The sequence below is a fragment of the Osmia bicornis genome, chromosome 14, assembly GCF_907164935.1.
Source record: "Osmia bicornis bicornis chromosome 14, iOsmBic2.1, whole genome shotgun sequence".
Taxonomy (NCBI): domain Eukaryota; kingdom Metazoa; phylum Arthropoda; class Insecta; order Hymenoptera; family Megachilidae; genus Osmia; species Osmia bicornis.
In genome coordinates this window covers 1,828,197-1,845,857 of record NC_060229.1, presented here as the reverse complement: position 1 = coordinate 1,845,857, position 17,661 = coordinate 1,828,197, and the positions used below count along the sequence as shown (strand labels likewise).

Here is a 17,661-nt window from a genome sequence, read left to right as displayed (position 1 = left end):
TCGCCTAGAACGTGTACGTGCAGCATCGTGCGTTTCTCACTTCGGTATCGTTGCTAGCTGCGATAATTAAGCGACTGCTCTAATGAATCCCTATTCGCATGACTAATTTGCGCGATAAACTGACTAAATAATAATCCGCGATATTTCTCCCCTGGGAAAAGCGCGGTCGATCGGATGCACCCTGAGTTACTAATACAATATCGACGAAACATATTGTTGAAGGGTTTCTGTACGGGCCAATGTAATTTGACAGGTCACCGTAGTCGGTAATACGTTCCGAATTAATTCCTTTTTAATCCGTTGTGCCCGCAATCAGCTGCGGCTGGCTCTGTTACGCGAGGCAGAAAAATTTCTTTCATTCATCCAGAAAATAATTGTAAAAATAGAAAAATTTAGGATACGGTTTAAATTTGTCACAAGACTATTGACGAAATCATGTCCCGTGAATTTTCCAGGCAGAGTCCCAGATTTGTTTGCGAATTAAACATGGGGGCTGATTTTAGTTGATACTGCTTTTATTGTAAATATTCACGTTATAAACGCGTATTATCTGTACAATAGGGTGGTAAACAGATATTCAATTAAAATTATTGTTGAAGCATTAATGGATACAGTCAATTTGTTATTATTGATTGCGATCAGAAATACCTTAAAATGGAAGATATACGAAACGAGAGGATTTTTAATAAATTATTTTAAACATGCAAATTGTGGTTTCGAAATAACTTAAAATTGATCGCCCTCGATACTTCTCGCTTTGTCTTACGACCTAATTCATTTCCACTGGTTAATCCTCAAAATTAGACGAGTTCTCGGTGACGGTGATTCGCTAATGATTCAAGTCCCGCTGCCGGCTATTCCGAGATAAAACTTCTTTCTTTCTTTTCTTTACTTTTTGTCTTTTTATCTCGCGGTCGTTGCCGGATCTCCGCGCGGTTCTGCGTTAGCCAGGATCGAGATAGTTTCAAGGCGCGAGATAGCGCGATCTCATTTGCATGAGAAAGGCGAATGGGAAACTTTCCTTCTTCTTTTTTTTTCTCTCTCCCTTTCTCTCTCTACCCGCGGACTTCAACTTTAATTCTTAATGAAAATGAGACCCTCGTGAAGTCACTAGGCTGGCACAAGATGAGATGAGAGCGAGAAGTACGGCTGGTTGGTTGGCGAGGGATCCATCGTTGTGTGCGGTGGTCGACAAGCGAGCCAAGGGGTAGGAGGACGCTGACTATGAACAATGAACACGAGAGGGCCGTTCCAACGCCTTTGGCCACACGGCCCACGGCCATGTACTTAATGTCGTAGCTCTGAAATTGTCACTGTCTCCTTGATACGTCTTACGTCTTGTAGCTTAGTCATGAAGAACTATTTTCCGGATGCTTTTCTCCTTGATGTTTCAGAAATTCTCAAGTACAACCTTGTTTCCATAAAATGGTCAAACATTTGGCAAACTTTACCATTATAAATACTGCACATTTTCTTGTATCAAGAAAAATATTTTTATTCATTTTTTTCAAATGGTTCCATAATTTTACCATGTAAGATGTTATCTTATAATAAAATAGAAGGGTAATAAGTGAAATGTCATATAATATATTTTTGATCTGTTTGATTTTTTCAGATCGAATTGGTGGATCGGATGTCGGGCAATCTTATTAGAAGTCGGACAAAATTTCAGCGGCCGGATGCAGAAGAATCTGGACGAGAATATGTACTCAGTAAGTATATGCAAGCCTTTATCTTACGGAAGAGCCCTTAAAACCTTACCGCGGGCGTCATACTTGGCGAGTGTACGTTCTCTTTCGAATGCAATATTGCTTTACCCGGTAGGCAGTCGAGACGCTCGACTGCCAGGCATGAAACAATAGTAATCGCACTCGACTTCATACTTAACCGAACACGGTTGTGGCACCGCCAGAAGGTATGTCTCGAAATCAGGAACGTAATCGTTATCCCTGCTATCCATACAGTTCCTTTCGTAATTACAAATATTTTACAATCTGAGCTTCGATCCTCAGCAATTACATTTTATTTTCTCAATTACTAAATTACTAAAATTCTTTCATTTAAATGGAACTTGAACCCTTAACAACTCAAATGTCCATTCATCCATACAATTTTTATTTCCAATTTAATTTACACCCCATAAAAATAGAACGAACAGTTTATAGAACAAAGGGGGTGGCTTGGATGGATTCTTATAGTCTGAAATCGAACGATGCGTTTCACGGCCGAGGTAAGGGTAATGTTAAAAAATCTTGGCCGAGAAAATCCCTTCTGCATTACCCTGTCTCTGTCGTGCTTCCTCGTCCCGTTCCTTTTCTACCACCCCCTTCCTCCATCTCCTCCAGCGGCTGCTCCTCCTGAGTTAACAATGGGGCGAGGCTCACGTGCGCGAGGAATCAAGTGTTCTCACACACTGGCTCAGTCCACTAGACCGAGGGCGCATGCATAATACAATGACCCTGCTAAGTACTATTTTAAAACAATGCTGAAATTGCTTTAGGGGATAAAAATGAACGAGGTAGCTAGGTGTATTTTTCTCCCCCACTTCTTTGACGAGGGTGCACGTACACGCCGGCCCATACACGGGGTAGTTACCGTCGCCCCCTTTTGCGCCCCCTTACTGCTGTTCCTGCACATAGGCATAGCTACGTACAAAGCTCTAAGCCTTTGAGTCGCAGTCTCACCGGTGCACAATAAGGCGTCCCACTTTTTTGTTTTTACATTCACTTCGAGTGAACGGCTGAGAGAGAGAGAGAGAGACTGTTAGGGGCAGGTGGGGTGAGAAAGAAAGAAAGAAAGAGTTAGAGACGTAAAGTAATGTAGGTCCAAGGGTTAAGGAAACTACATATTTTTGTCTGTTTTTTTCTGCAAACATATCTCGCAGGGGATTATCCTGTGTCTCGCACCTTCGGGGGGTGAATTCGTGAACAGTGGAAGAAAATTATTCGATCCGACTGAAAGTTCTATTCTGATTTCTTATGCTCGCGAGTCGACTTCTTTTTCTTTACCTCTGTTATTAGTGTTATCGAAAGTTAGTTTCTCCGGCGTTGAATTTATGATCATCGCGGCGTGGGAACTTGACCCTCGCGTATACTAGTATCGATCTTCGAAATTGCCGTTTCGTCTCTTTGTCTGTCTTGCGAGAATACCGCGGGAGGGTGGCCGAATGGCCACTCCAGCTACACTGGGTCCGGGGTTCTTAGACTGCCGTTACTTTGACATTTTTAATTACCGGCCCTTGTTTCCGGCAGGCTCACTTGTCTCTGCTTTGTGAGCCGTCGACTCCTGACGGCTTGACCGGCATTAAAAAGCGACTTTGACGGAACGAGCCGAGAAGCATGGGTTCAGCTTAAATTAGTAATCGTCTAAGGCTATCCCGACCGCACTTCATACGATTCCCTGCTTCACCAGCCTCCTTTGATGCGAGTTAATTGTATCATGAGCGTATAATCTTGTCATTTAAGCGTGCGTGCCGCCTGTATCCTCCGTTATCGGTTTTGCAGACGATTCTGATCCATTTTCGTTTTTCCTTTTTTTCACATGATTCACGGTAGAATCAATTATCTGGAAGTTTTACGTCCGTTCGCCGCAACCTTTTCATTAACGCGATTCGACCGGCGGAATTTAATTAAGCGATATTAAATCTTGCCGAGTTTTAGGGTCGTTTTTGAGAGCCACTCCGATAATGATGTTATTTTTATTGTAAATGAAACGAAAAGCAGGGAGTAAGAGCGGCGAACGAGCGGTGTCCTGCGCTCCCTTCTATCGTCTCTAACGCAATTTTTCAATGTCGTTACCGGGAACGTTTGAGGGAAAGTGGAAGCTTTTAAGGTAAACTAAAATTTCGGTGTTTTTCACGGATGACAATGCAGCAAAATTCAATTAATTACTTTCCCTAGGGACGTTGATACCGACTCGATCATCGATTTATCTTTGCACCATATCGTTTCCTTATTGATTCAATATACATATATTTATGTAATTATCTGATACGTCTCTAATTTATTAAATCTGATATCGTTATCTAACCCAGATCGTAATTGATCTAACAAATTCTAAAACGAGAATATTATAAGCGTGACCTATTTATATCACTCAATCTATATCATTGATTACAGATATTACTTCAATTTAAACAGTATCATCTAATTAATTAAACCCCCAGACTAAAAAATAATTAATACGTTTCCGTTACAGTTTGAATATTCAGAAAGTCTATACCGCTAAAAATATCTTTCAAATGATCTTCTTTTAAAATGAACATTTATTAACCCTTTATAATTAACATTTTCATTTGTATAAAACGCTGGAATTAGATCTATTGGTAAAATGGTTAATAGTCGAAAATGAGGGGGAGCAAAGCGATTAGTAGAGGATCGATTGAAACGATCGATCGTTCCATGGCTCGCTTATTACGCGTGCAGCGTGGCAAGCTATTTATCAACCGGTGCCCGGATCCACAGATTAGAAACATGCACATTTCCAAAATTAGCGTCACTCTGTAGGCATAATGTAGATAGCTGTCCTCGTGTGAAACCAATAATCGCGCGGCACCGGGCTTGGATATAGATTAGAAGGGGTGAGTCGGCATAGCTAATACACGCGTTAATAAGAGCCCGTGTTCCACTGCTCGCTCTCTGAGCTCTGTATATAAGCGACAGCCATGTAATTTCTAACCACATTTCTCCCTGTATTCGCTTCAAACCTACGTACACGTACGAGGGAAGGCGGTCTAGAAGTTACGAGGCTCGTATACCGTGTGACCCGATGCAGAAAACGGTGAGCTGATACGTAACTGCAATCCTGCAATGTTCCTCACCGTCCATCATGATAAACGATGCGAAATTTGCATATTTCATTTGAATTATAATCTGTGAAATTGAAGATTCAAATTGAAAATGAAATTTATGAATTATCTAAGAAGAAAATTTTATACCCTCTTCTTATTTAAGGAAATATTGAAGTATTTAAAATTTTATTTGAATTACAATAAATTGAATTTTTAAATTCGTTCGGAAGTCCTCTCGAAGCAATCGTGTAGAGTTCCATGGGATTTGATGGAACGAGTGTAGGAGACGCAACTTCCGGCCTTGTTCCACGAAATGTTCCGGTGTTTAAGCATCGCCGACAGCGTATCACCCGTTACAATTCGAGTACTTATACGGTCACAGAGCGGCACGGTAGCCATGCACGCTCACAGGAGGCAGAGGGTGGTGGCTGTCCGTAGCCCGCAGCCTGTAGTCACGTAATTAGGTGATTAAAATTAGATCTCGCATCAGCCAGAAACTCAATTAGCAATTAAACGTGGCATTTTCTCTAATTACGATACGTTCTCACTAATTACAGTAGCTAACCTTCCCCCGCTTGGTTCCTGCATCTCCCGCGACCGTCCTCTCTTTCTACCCCTTCTCCAGTTTCTCGACCACCCCTTTCTACGTATTTATCCATCTTTGTCCCTCTGTCGATGGTATCACCCCCTTCTCTTTCTCCCTTACGTGTGTGTCCTCCGTCGAAGCGTAGCATCGTAGAGTACTCGGGGAAACGAACCGGATCTGACTCGATGCACGCGTCGACCTATCGAAAGTATCGATGCCAATTGCCTGCCAGCCTGAACTGACTCTACCTTTTCCAACCCCTCCGACAACGACGACGACGACCATCGACGCACTCGTTTATCGAATTACGACAGGAGAAACGCGTTTTCTCTAACTCTTTCGCTAACCACCCTCTCCCCACCTTTCGTACGGCTTACCTTCCACTTCGTTTCTGGCGAGGGCTGATCATGCTTGATGAACGGGATCCTGATCGGGAGGGCTGGGACCGTCGATCCTCGAGGGTGGAGGAACGGCTGTTGTCTCGCCAAGGAGACAATTTATTTTCTCCTCGTGTACCAACGGTATTCCTGGACTCGCGAGGGGTTGCAAACAGCGGGGAAAATAATTTTCACGGAATTCGATTGGCTATATTAGCGCTCTGAGTGCTATGCCAAATTGGCAATAACTTTGTTTCTTTAAATATTTTGTAGGTTTACACCCTTTCTTCGAAAAGAATTACAAAATTCATTCCCTTTATCCGTAAGAAGAATTTCGATAAGACAAGTCGTGTTTGATGATTTCCCTTTGATTAAGGCGAATTTCTGTTGAAAATCATCGGAGATTTTCCACGTGTGCCGACACATGAAAGCGTTTATTATCAGGTGGCTAACAGAAATGCGATGCTGCTGTATGGTCACCGGTGCCGATTATTTTAATCACCGTGGAATTACCGTCGCATTCACCTGTCCCAATGAATAATCATATCGAATTACACACGAACGGCTCTCAATCGTAGATACGATTATACACCGTAGGTACGTTACGTAACACCAGCCGACTTAATTATTGAACGGGGAGTCAGGCGCGACTATTGAGTTTGGTAATTTGCCACTTACACGGATTGTCGTATATACACAACGGGAGACAGGGACATGTATGTACGTGCCCGAGATTGTTATTTCGGATATCTGATGATGAACGCGAATCTGATTCTCGTAAGCACGTGTTGTCGGCAGCGGCTTGAATTATTGGTATTGTCGATTAAATAGCTGACGTTCGCTCGTGGAAACTTCCTGTTCCATCGTTTTCGAAAGTCATTTTTGCACCATTCCATATGTTTACCATACACGTTCTGACCGAGTTCTGTTACGTTATAAGTGAGATTTTTGTATTTGATACATTTTATTGCCGTTTGATTTCACTTTCATTGATCAGTACGATCGATGATGCCCAATAGATGTATTCTCTGCGACTGTTTATAGAATTTTATAAATAATTTATCCGTATCAAGCCGGTAAGATTTTATTATTTTAAATCCACGTCGTTTGAAGAGCCTACTGTTTGCACTGATTTGAATTACCGGTGTCGTCGATCAATTAACCGAAGTTAATTGGCGGCTCCATGACCGTCTGCTTCTTCGCAACATCCGGTAATAGGCTCGATGAGACTTATCCGTATAATTCAAATTGCCGCACACTCGAATTATTTTTACGCAATTATCACCCTCGAGCAATTCGTCGAAATGAATTTATCGAGATCTTACACATTGATTCCCTACAGAAAATGACACATTTTAATTTAATTGTAAAATAATTGTTGGCAGGCAATTAAAGGTGTTTCCACAGAAAATGTTGAAATTTAACGATTACGTTGAATATGTTAGATCATTAATAATTTATGATCATTCGGTTGGTATCGAAAGGAGGAAACCACTTTGATGGCTCGTTACAAAAGATCACTAATGACATGGCCAATCGATAAGATTATCCTAGCATGACGTGGATCCTGAAAGGCTCGGTCTGGAGAAATGTATAATTAAAGCAATATTTAGGCTTACGTAATTACGGTTCATTACCCGGTCACCCTCTGTTCCCTCTCGCAGCCCTCACGAAAACACCGGACTCAATAGGATACGCATGCTTGGTTAACATTATGTCACATCGCCGAATTACGTCCCCGGTTCCATTAGCTGAGTTGGAATAAAGTTACCGATCAATAGACACCGGTGTGCGGGTTGTACGTACAAACTGATCGCTCGAAGGTTTCTCTAAAGCCCGGTAATGACGAACAATAAACTGGATGGTGTGGCATTGTGTCCGGTTTGCTGGGAAAAATTGTCGAATCAATGGACTAGATTTGCATTTTTTATGTTTGCAATTGTTCTTCTATATTTTTCCTTTTCACCAGCCAATGTGTAATGTGCATTGCTTTCATTGCGATAGAAGAATGAATATAGATTGCTTCAGAATTGGTAGCTTGCAATGGAAGTTATTCTTATTATTCAGAGGATGTTGGTGAAAATATTTGAATTCAAATTTGCCCAAAAGTATTAGAAAATTATTAGAAGTATTTCAAAAGATTATTGATTCACGATAATAGAGTTTGGAGAAATGATATTGATCTAGACTGTGAAAATGCAACATAGTCGGTGCAACAGTGTTTAACAGAGGGGGAAAAGCATTAAAATTAAAATTGATGGACTGCGGTATCGCAGCCAGCGAAATAATCTGGAAAGTTATGGACCTCGTAATTTACCGCGGCCTTACTTAAATTCATAATGAGACGCATTTAAAGCAGCTGCCGGTAATCACGGCGATTAAAACGTCCTTAAGCGCGCAACCGAAACAAATTATATTCGCTTGGTTACGAAAAATAAAAAAAAGGAAGCAAAAATAAATAGAAGTAGATGAAATAAATTCAGTCGCATTGCAGATGATTTTTCGGCCGATGCAGCTTCGGAAAATACGAACTTTCGTTACGGTAAACTATCACGGTTGTTAAAATGATCGCACGCATAGTTTGGTGGAACGCGTAATTGCAAGTGAACTATGATGCACGATAAGTGTTTAACCCCAGTTTCGCGAAGGTTTCATACAATTAGCCAGTTTCCAGAGCATCTGTTGGAAAAGTTTACTTTCGATGAACGCGTTTTCATTCAGCCTTGTTAATTCCTTATCAACGCTGCTGCCAGTTCGATGATACGTTCTTATTAATTAGTAGATCATTAATTTCCTTGATACATTCAGAAATTTTATTACCGTCTTAACTATCGATGTACATACTGTAATTGGAACATAAAACGCATTGTTATAATTACATTTTCATGTTTAACGTTACATTGCCTTCAGACGATTAATGATTAATTTTGTAGATCTTAGGAAACGAGCTTTGTTTCCGTTAATTGTTTCCGCTTTTATAATATTTTTTTTTTAAAGATTTCATAGAATTTCCAATTTAATACGATCTATAAAATAATACAGGGGAAAGTACGATCGTTCGAATGCAAGAACCGTGCCGAGACACTTGTGGAAATTGATTACCCCTTTCGAATCGAAACCGTATCAAATTCAACAAATATAATTGCAGTAAAAACGAGGCCTTACTGGTACGACACGTTCACAACGTTTCCGACAATTACTTCTCCATCCATTCCCTATCGCCGCAACCACGATATTCTCGAGGAATCCGATATATTCAATTAACGTTATACCGCACTTCCACTTGCGGCTCATGCCGCGTTTCATGCCTAGGAAAGAGTAATTCTTTTCCGGGGCATCAAGCCTCTATCTCCCTCTTTTTTTTTTATTTTTTCAACACCGACGAGTTTATGAGGTCAATATGCGGTTGCGGTCGCTTACGATTTTAATTCGACCGGTACACGTTCTTTCGCCCGTCTCAATCTTCGTTTCACCGAAACTGGATAACGAATTTTTGTACCATCCATGCCCGCGAATCCACGCGAAAAGCACCGGCGAAAATTTGCACCCATTCAATTTCCCAGCGTTTCTGGTGGTTGGAAAAATTCTTGCATCGAAAGGATGGGGAGTCATGAATTTCTCATGGAAATTAATTGATCGTACGTATCACGTGTGTACGTGAATAATATTGCTAAAAGTTGCGTGAATTTTAAGAATATTGAATTTTACAAACAACGATACCTCTTTTTCCCTTTGCGAAGGGGAATATTCACGGTGTTCTAAACTTTATTTATTTTTGTTTTTCGTGTCACAAAATCGTACGAATCCCCTCATTATCCGCCCCGGTTTAAAAACGGGGCGAAGCAGAGGGGTGCACGGTTCGAAAAAACATTTTTTTTCGCGCGACGAAAATTCCTTACGCCGATAAATCACGATTATTTGACCGAGGCTTGCCCGACCGGGGGGCAGTATATTTTACTTACAAAGTCACACGTTGGATCACGCTCGCACTTTTTTTTTCACCCGGCTGCCGGGTATTACATTTTTAAATGGTTTTTACGTTTTGAATAGCAATGGGGTTTGCTCCGGCATACCTTTATGTTGCCGTGTGACTCGCGATGCTACCCTTCTACGCCACCCCTTTCATCGAGTGGCCGCGCTATACGGTGCTCTCTAGCCGGGGCTGAAGATTTTCGTCTTTCAAGGCCATTAAGCCAGTTCTTCATTGTCCATGGAATTTTAACCTTATTTTCTAAGAAATAAAAATGAAGAGAATTGTTTCGCGTTGATTAAATAATTTTGCGTTTATCAATTGGAAAATGAAGAATGTACATTCCGATGATGTACGCCTAGGAAACAAAGCCGATGTCAGGTTATTCGCAGTCGTGCACGATATCGTTTGTGTCAGACTGGCGCCGACCTCATTTGCAGGGCTTTCGTTGGAACTTCGCGGGCAAGAATTATAATTAAGATCCTGTAGCGTTCTCTTTACCCTCTTCCTAGTTCTCCTTCACTGGCAGCGTAGCTACCTTCCGTGATATTACATTCCGTTCCGAGCTGGATCAATCCTCTAATGGCCGGAAGTTTAATTTGTGCGCCGCTACAAAATAATCGCGAGCAAGGCCGGGGAAGCGTGACCCGTCGAGAGGTTTATTATTCATAAGCTCTTATCATTGCGTCGATTCGTCGTTGCCATCGTCGATACGTCCACTCTTCGAGATCTGCTTCCGAGTTGCCATTTTGAATTCTTCGAAAATCCTCATTATTTGAAGGAAATTTGAAAATATTTTCAATCTAAGAACGTCACTCGATATCAAAGAAACAACGAACCGAATCTCTGTGAAAATATTTCTCATCGTCGATCGATCGAACCCGTTCAATTGATAGGGAATATTTTTCTTCGATTAAAATCTGAAGAGGTTTTTAATCGCACGGGCGAAACGATCATTGAAAAACAACAAGCCATCCTGACGAATAATATTTAATTTATTCGAGACGTAGGTGTATCCTGCGTTGGGAAACAGAAACTCTTCCTCCTGTAGGGTAAATATTAACGCAAACTCGAGCGATTTGCTCGTAGAATCTAAATCGATAAGGACATCGTCGTTGAATTGATACAAAAATTCAACATTTCCAACTAGATGCACAGAGTTCGATAAATTTCGCCCGTATCTTCGATAAATCATTTCGAACGTGATTAAAAAAAACAGAAAAAAAAGAATAACCAAAGTTGGTGAAATTCTTCACCATCCACCCTGTATATTGTAGGAACGTTTTACACGGAAGCACGGTAATTTCGCGGGACGATTCGCGCGTCGAAAGTTATTCGTTTGATTCGTTACCAACGGAACGAGCTAGCTCGTTCGCCATCGTGTTCGCTGAAATGCAAAACGTTTTCGTATCGCTCCGCTCCGGAGTCGAGATACATTTTTTTCAAAGCAAGTCCCGCACACCGTATCGGGGTGGTGCGTGATGGCGAGGAGGTGGCGGGGTGGTCGGTGAGCCGTAGTAGAGAGAGCCCCCATATGAAACCGTTATCTGCACCGATTCAGCAATATTTTTACATTTACTACCCCCTACCACCTGCTGTGTCCCCCTTTTTATGCCCATACCCCTTAATCTGAAGCCCGCAACCTAACGAACGTACGAGTTTCACCGGGGCTTACACTCACTGTCGCGCCAGTTTTGCCCGCAAAAGCCGAAAACTACCCGACACTTCAGACACCGTTCGTTATTATTACCAATTCGATTGCTTGTTACTATCTCTCCAACATTTTTTTCCTACGTACGTCGCGGCTGGGATACCGTAATAATCCTTTCCGATGGATCCGCCATCGACGATCCTAGTAATGTCACCGGTTATTTATACCTCGTTCATTCGCATACCGACGACAAAGACACAGAGGGGAAAAGCGTTATTTTCGAGATCCATAGTGAATAAAATTGCAGATTAATTCCGGTTAAAATACTACATCGAGGAACCCGAGTTTGCGTCGCGTTGTTATCGTTGGGACACGGCAGAGAGAAAAAAAAAGGGTGCGAGGGAGGTTTTTTAGGGACGGGAGGGAGGAGGGCGATGGAAAAACAGAAACGGTTGTGTACGGTTATCGAAACAGAAAATAGAAAAAAAAAAGGAAGGAAAGAAACGAAGGGTAGGAGGAGCGCGAGGGGGTACGGAAAATGACACGCAGACGAGACAGACAGACGAGGCTTCGCGCACGGAAAGAAAGTCATCGGATTGGACTTATCAAACGGCACTGATCCATCGCCAATGGATCGAGCCACAATGCTCTGGAACTGATTTTCGCGGTTCACGTAACGAGCACGGTTCAGCTGTTGAATCGAGGGTTCACGCGCAGTTGAACCGCTGAGTGGTCGTGAGTCACCTTAGAACACGACAGTGGTGCTTCGAAAGGGTTGAAAGTACCGGTGGCAGGGGTGAAATGAAGGAAGAAGAAAAAAAAATATTGAAATCGAGGAGTGTCAATCGTTCGACTGGATTTTATTTCACGAATGCGTTGATTCTCGCAATGCGTGTAATCATTCAAGTGGCACACTCGACTCGTCTTCTTCGTTGCGGATGGATTTTTTTTTTTTACTTTTGCAAATATTTCGATTTTACAATCCCGATGATTATGTTAATTTTATCGTTGAACGTGATCGAGATTGATTCGACGTGGGTGAGAGCCGCTGGTTTGACTACTCAACGAGAACCCAACCGGTACAACCCTCGGTATAATTCCACCCTTACAATTATCCCCGGCATTAAAAACACGATGTTAATTTCTGCGCGCAGAGAACTTGGGGAACCCCTTCGATTCAATCGATTTGTAATTCTCCGACTAAGCGTTGCCATCTTGCGCGATACGCACCGTCGATGAATTCGTAATATTCAACCCCTCTTGATTCGTATATATATATATATATATTTTTTTTTTTTCATCGAATGCATTCGTTGAGATCACTCTTTAAATTCGCAATTCCAACTTGATTCCCGGTGTCGATGGGATCGCACGAGTACGCATACAATTAAATTAGCCAGTTCGAGGAAGAAGTGATTCGATCTGTGAAAAAAAAAAGAAAATAAATCGAAAGCGCGGAAGGGAATATTTTTTTTGTTGGTTCGAGGTACGAGGCTTCGTTTTCGGGAAGATCGATTTTTGGAAATGCATGGGATATGGGTGCAGTTGATTAAGTCTCGATTTCATGGAACTCTGATATTTACATGGAAAGTGGTCCAATTTAGAGCTTGCTGTGCTTCAAGAATGTACAATTGAAGCCGCGATCCTTTTTTTATTGTGTAACGTTAAACGCACTTTTCAATGGAGAACTGCAAACGAAGATATTAATAATAAAATAACGGTACATTAAAGTTTGTGAATTATTCAGCGACTAGCGCAGTGCAATAAAATAATGAAATTTCCAATTTATGAAATACGAAGTAATTTAGTATTTGCTTATTTATTTATCTCGCGAAATGGATAACCACCCTTTGATAATTAGAAATACGATAGAAAGCGTTAGAATTGTTGGAAATAGATACATAAAAGACAAAATCAAATTTTAGAAAGTTAGCTTTGCCTTTCCTGCACCAATTACGAAACATCCTGCGTTTAATCGTCAGAACATCTGTCGCTTGCGACGATTGAGTTACATTCGATTTTATAGAATCGCATGGGGCGTTAATGGAACCCTTTCGAGCACATTGGTGTAACTAGGATATTCCTCTAAAATTTCAAATCTAAGACTAAAGTTTGCTTCATGGTTCCTTAAAAAAAAAAAATAATCTAACGACGAAATCCCATGAAGAAACGCGAAAGGTTCACACGGTGTTGGATCACGGTTCGATTCGAGGCATGGAAATATCGCGTTCGCGGTCGGATTCACGAAATCGACGGTCCTATTTTAAATCACAGCACGCCACGCGCCGTGGGGTGTAGCCAGAAGACACAAGCGCAAAGTAGAAGTGGGGCATAAAGAGGGGTGGGGAGGGATTGGTTCACCCCATAAAACAATGCTCCCACATCTGTCAGCCTCTTCTACTTCCTCTCCCCTGGTAGCCGCCCCTTCAAGTCCCTAATTATACCACCCCCTTCGCCCCTCTCGCACACTACGCCGCCACCCTGTGCGTCTGCATTATGCGTCCGGACCACTTGGGCACGCACGGGGCGAAGGGGAGATACCCTTGTAAAACAAGAGCGAACAACGGTCAAGACGAGAATCTGAACTTTTTTTTCCATGACATTTGCAAGCTCTGCCAGTCTACGGTGACGAGGGGACAAGGGCGCGATACCCGAAGACACCCTCGAGACAGACTGAAGACGTCCAAAATTTTTTTTTTCAACAAAACGAGAAAAACTAACGACCAAACGTCACCCCTTGGATGTTAGAACATCGGGGTAACTGGATAGAACTTGTTAACAGAAATTTTAAAACTGCAGGGATGATATTCGAAGGGAAGTTTTTTTATCAATTTTCGACTAAACTGTCGAAGCAAATATTTGTAAAAATGAAATTTGCTAAATTCAGAAGTATTTAAATAGCGTAGAATTCTCGAATGCAGAACCACGAGCAAAAGAACGACATTGCAATATTTTGACTCATTTCTTCTCCAGTGAAATTACTCTGTTTTTTGTCGAGCTTTCCAATTTTCACCATACTCTGCGCTATAATTATAAAACTCGTCGGGTTTTCAAGCAGGTGTAGTTAAGCTCTCACGCAACGTTACACTTGTATTTCGTGAAATTCTTCGTCGTCCATAGAATATATCTTTTAAATTGAATATTTGAAATTCATATTTAGTTATCCAGAAGATAATAAATTCGTGTAAAAGTATTTCTTCGTACAAAGGTTTCCCCTGTTTCCAGGAATATTTCAATTTTCCACGCCGGATGAGTCACATCTTTGAATTTTAATTTCTCTAAAAAATCTGAGTAATCACCGGAGAGGCTGGTGAACATGTGCAGTCACACCTCTCATTAGGTTTTTGACAGCCCTTCATACGAGGATCAACCCACCCTGTGCATCCACCCGAGTTCCCAACCCCCGTACCTCCCTCCCTGTACGCTTCTTTGTTCTTTGTCTCACTGAATGTGCCCAGCAACCCCTCTGCTGTGCGGCTTAAATCAGTCGAACGTCGAATATGAGCACGAAATTCACGAGTCGAGCGGCAATTAAAATATTCTTTACAGCCGACCGTGTGCTAGCCACCGTTTATTCCCACAACGATAATGAACGATCAATATGAAATTCTAGAATCATAGCCGGTGCCGATGAAAAGATTTCCAGCTGCGTGCACGAACAAACCTTGCCTTTTCTTTTCTTCTTTATCGTCAACGCTGTGAATTCTCAAATCTTTGTAATAAATTCGAGAAATTTTTATGAAATTTTATAAATTACCAGCTTGATTATCTAAAACAATGACTTTCCAATTATGGATTGGAAAATATTCAACCTTCTTCGTGGCACCGATGAATATCTTGTGTTTCGACATTCACGTAAATGATTAAAGTGTACAATTTAATTGGCAGTAATAGTAGAAGGCGTGCACACTCGTCTCGATACGTACGATTCATAAATATTCCAGCAGCGGTTGATTTATCGGCGAGGCAGTCTGATAACCTCTTATCCAGCAGCCTCAGTTATCATCGTTTCCAATCGACTATTAATAAACACCAGGGGATGGATTTAAGAGAGTTGCATCGAGAATTTAACGTGTATCGTCTGTCATATCTGTAATGCGATGCAGATGCTCGTCATTGAAATACACTTACCGTTTTTCATGTTGCATATTGAGTCGGGCTTTATCAAAGTTTCGTTGGAAATTGATTTAATGTTTGCTTTAGTTTCTTCTGTATAAATCTTCCTCCCAAACAGGTCAATATAATATCGAAGATTTCTAAGCTGCATAATTCATATGACTATTTATTTCATCCTCTCTTGAAACTCTGATGTCGAAATAGATTTCTTGGGATCGAAGTGGTACTTTAACTCGACTTCATAATTATACATTCAAGAATCATAATTATACATTATAATTTCGACGAAAATTCCACATTTATAAAGGCAAGTAAAATTGCGTTCGTTGAAAATTCAAGACACAAAATGATACTTAAATTCTTAAATACATTTACCTATTTTTAATGCAAGTGCTCGAGAGATATGTGCCATGCATAATATGTTATAAAATTACCCGAGTGTATGCAGGTACTCGGAGAATAAGAAGCACTCGTCTGCCACCCGTATTGCTGGTTTAATCGTTTCCTTCGAGTATCCGGATCGTTAAAACACGTTACAGGATGCTGATACCATGACACCTGTTATTATTGTCACACCTACTCGGAATATTACGCGCACAGATGCGATCTGGCATTTTTCGACAACGGTGATCGATGTTTCTGCGATTGGAACGGCCATTCCCTGAGACGGAGCAATAATTACATTCAATTTGCATTTAATAATGAGCGAGGAATTGCATGACTCAAGGTGTTCGGAATAGCATCGCTGTAGAAAGTAACGAGATCAATTCGTATAATTGAAAGTACCTAAACAGTTGATTAATTAACGCAGAAATAAATTATTCCTTGATATCTTATTGATCTCTTGAAATCATAGGATTGCTTACAAGGAGAACGAAATTGATTGGCACGTAAAAAATAAGAAAATCAAAAAAGATGGAAGATAAAAGAGTGGGAAATGTGTCCATGATCGACTAAAACCGACCTCGACTAGGGTAGACACAAGAAGAAGAGTAAAAGAGGGGGTACGGGGGTGGGTCACAGAATGAAGCAAGTGCCAGCCGCGAGAAGCGAGTGCGTAGCTTAATTTCCTGCTAAATTACTACTTTAATAGGAAAGATGAACGCCGTTGATGAGGAGGGTGAGCCAGAATATAAATAGGGGGTAGGTCCCTTTCCTTCTCTATTCACCCACCGTCTCCCTTCTGCCTCTCGACACCCCTTGACAGCCCCCTCCCTTTTCTTTAGCAACCCCTTAACACGAGACATCATCGTCGCTCGGTTAACAGCGTGACAGGAGACGGAGGATGATGATTCACGACCGTGACGACTTCACAAAGAGTTTTTCCCTCGAAAAACTGGCCAATTTCGTGTGACTTCGTTCCACCAGACAACTCATTGTCGGCTAATTACAATGCAAAAAATTTTGGGGGTTGTAAAATTTAGAAAATGAAAATAGTATTTAAATTTTTGTTGCCTGGCAGTCTGTTATCCGAGGGTTGAATGATTATTAACAAGACTGTATAGGTGAAAAAAATAAATCACCCTTGAAGCAGGAATTGAGGAACTGTGATGTTAACTAAAATTCAGAGGGAGGTCGCAAAAGGGCAGGGAGGATTCTTCCGATTAATAACCAAGCAACGCGACTCGCAATTAAAGTTCGATACGGCGATAAATGAGAAGAAGAGAGAGGGGTCCAGGAGTCGACAAGAAATTCGCATAATAATTATCGATCGACCGTTAATCTCTTCTTTGTTCCCCTTCGCGCCACCCCGTTTTCTCTCCATCCTCCACCCCCGCGCATTTCAACAGAGGAAAACGAGCCGCCACAAAGCGGATCGCTTTAGTCGTCTTATACATCTCGTGGAAGTTAACAAACATTGTGTTCCTTATCTCTCCTCGGCACAATTAATGCCAGGAACCCTTTGGCCCTCTCTTCGTAACCCTCCTTCTTCTTCATCCTCCTCCCACCTCCTCCTCATCTTCTTCTTCGTTCGTTCGTTCGTTTCATCCACCACCTTCGAAGACGCCTTTGGTGCTTTCCTTAACGCGGTATTACTTATGTAGATGAGCCTCGCAATTCCTATACATTATTTGCAAAGAGCTCGACCCCGAAGGGCGGCGAAACGGACGACGGGTTGAAAGGATCTCGAACTTTCGAGATTACGGGGCGGCGTTGTGCAAATTTCGAATC

General features: G+C 41.6%; 1 protein-coding gene across 7 annotated transcripts in view; it reads left to right on the top strand.

Moving 5' to 3' along the window:
- Nucleotides 1–17,661, top strand: part of LOC114872572 (POU domain, class 6, transcription factor 2) — a 215,708-nt gene that overhangs the window by 57,967 nt on the left and 140,080 nt on the right. For all 7 annotated transcript variants that reach the window (XM_046288588.1, XM_029179888.2, XM_029179892.2 and 4 more), the window contains exon 3: nt 1,616–1,712. The gene's annotated coding sequence lies outside the window, so the exon portion shown is untranslated. The remainder of the gene's footprint in view (nt 1–1,615; nt 1,713–17,661) is intronic.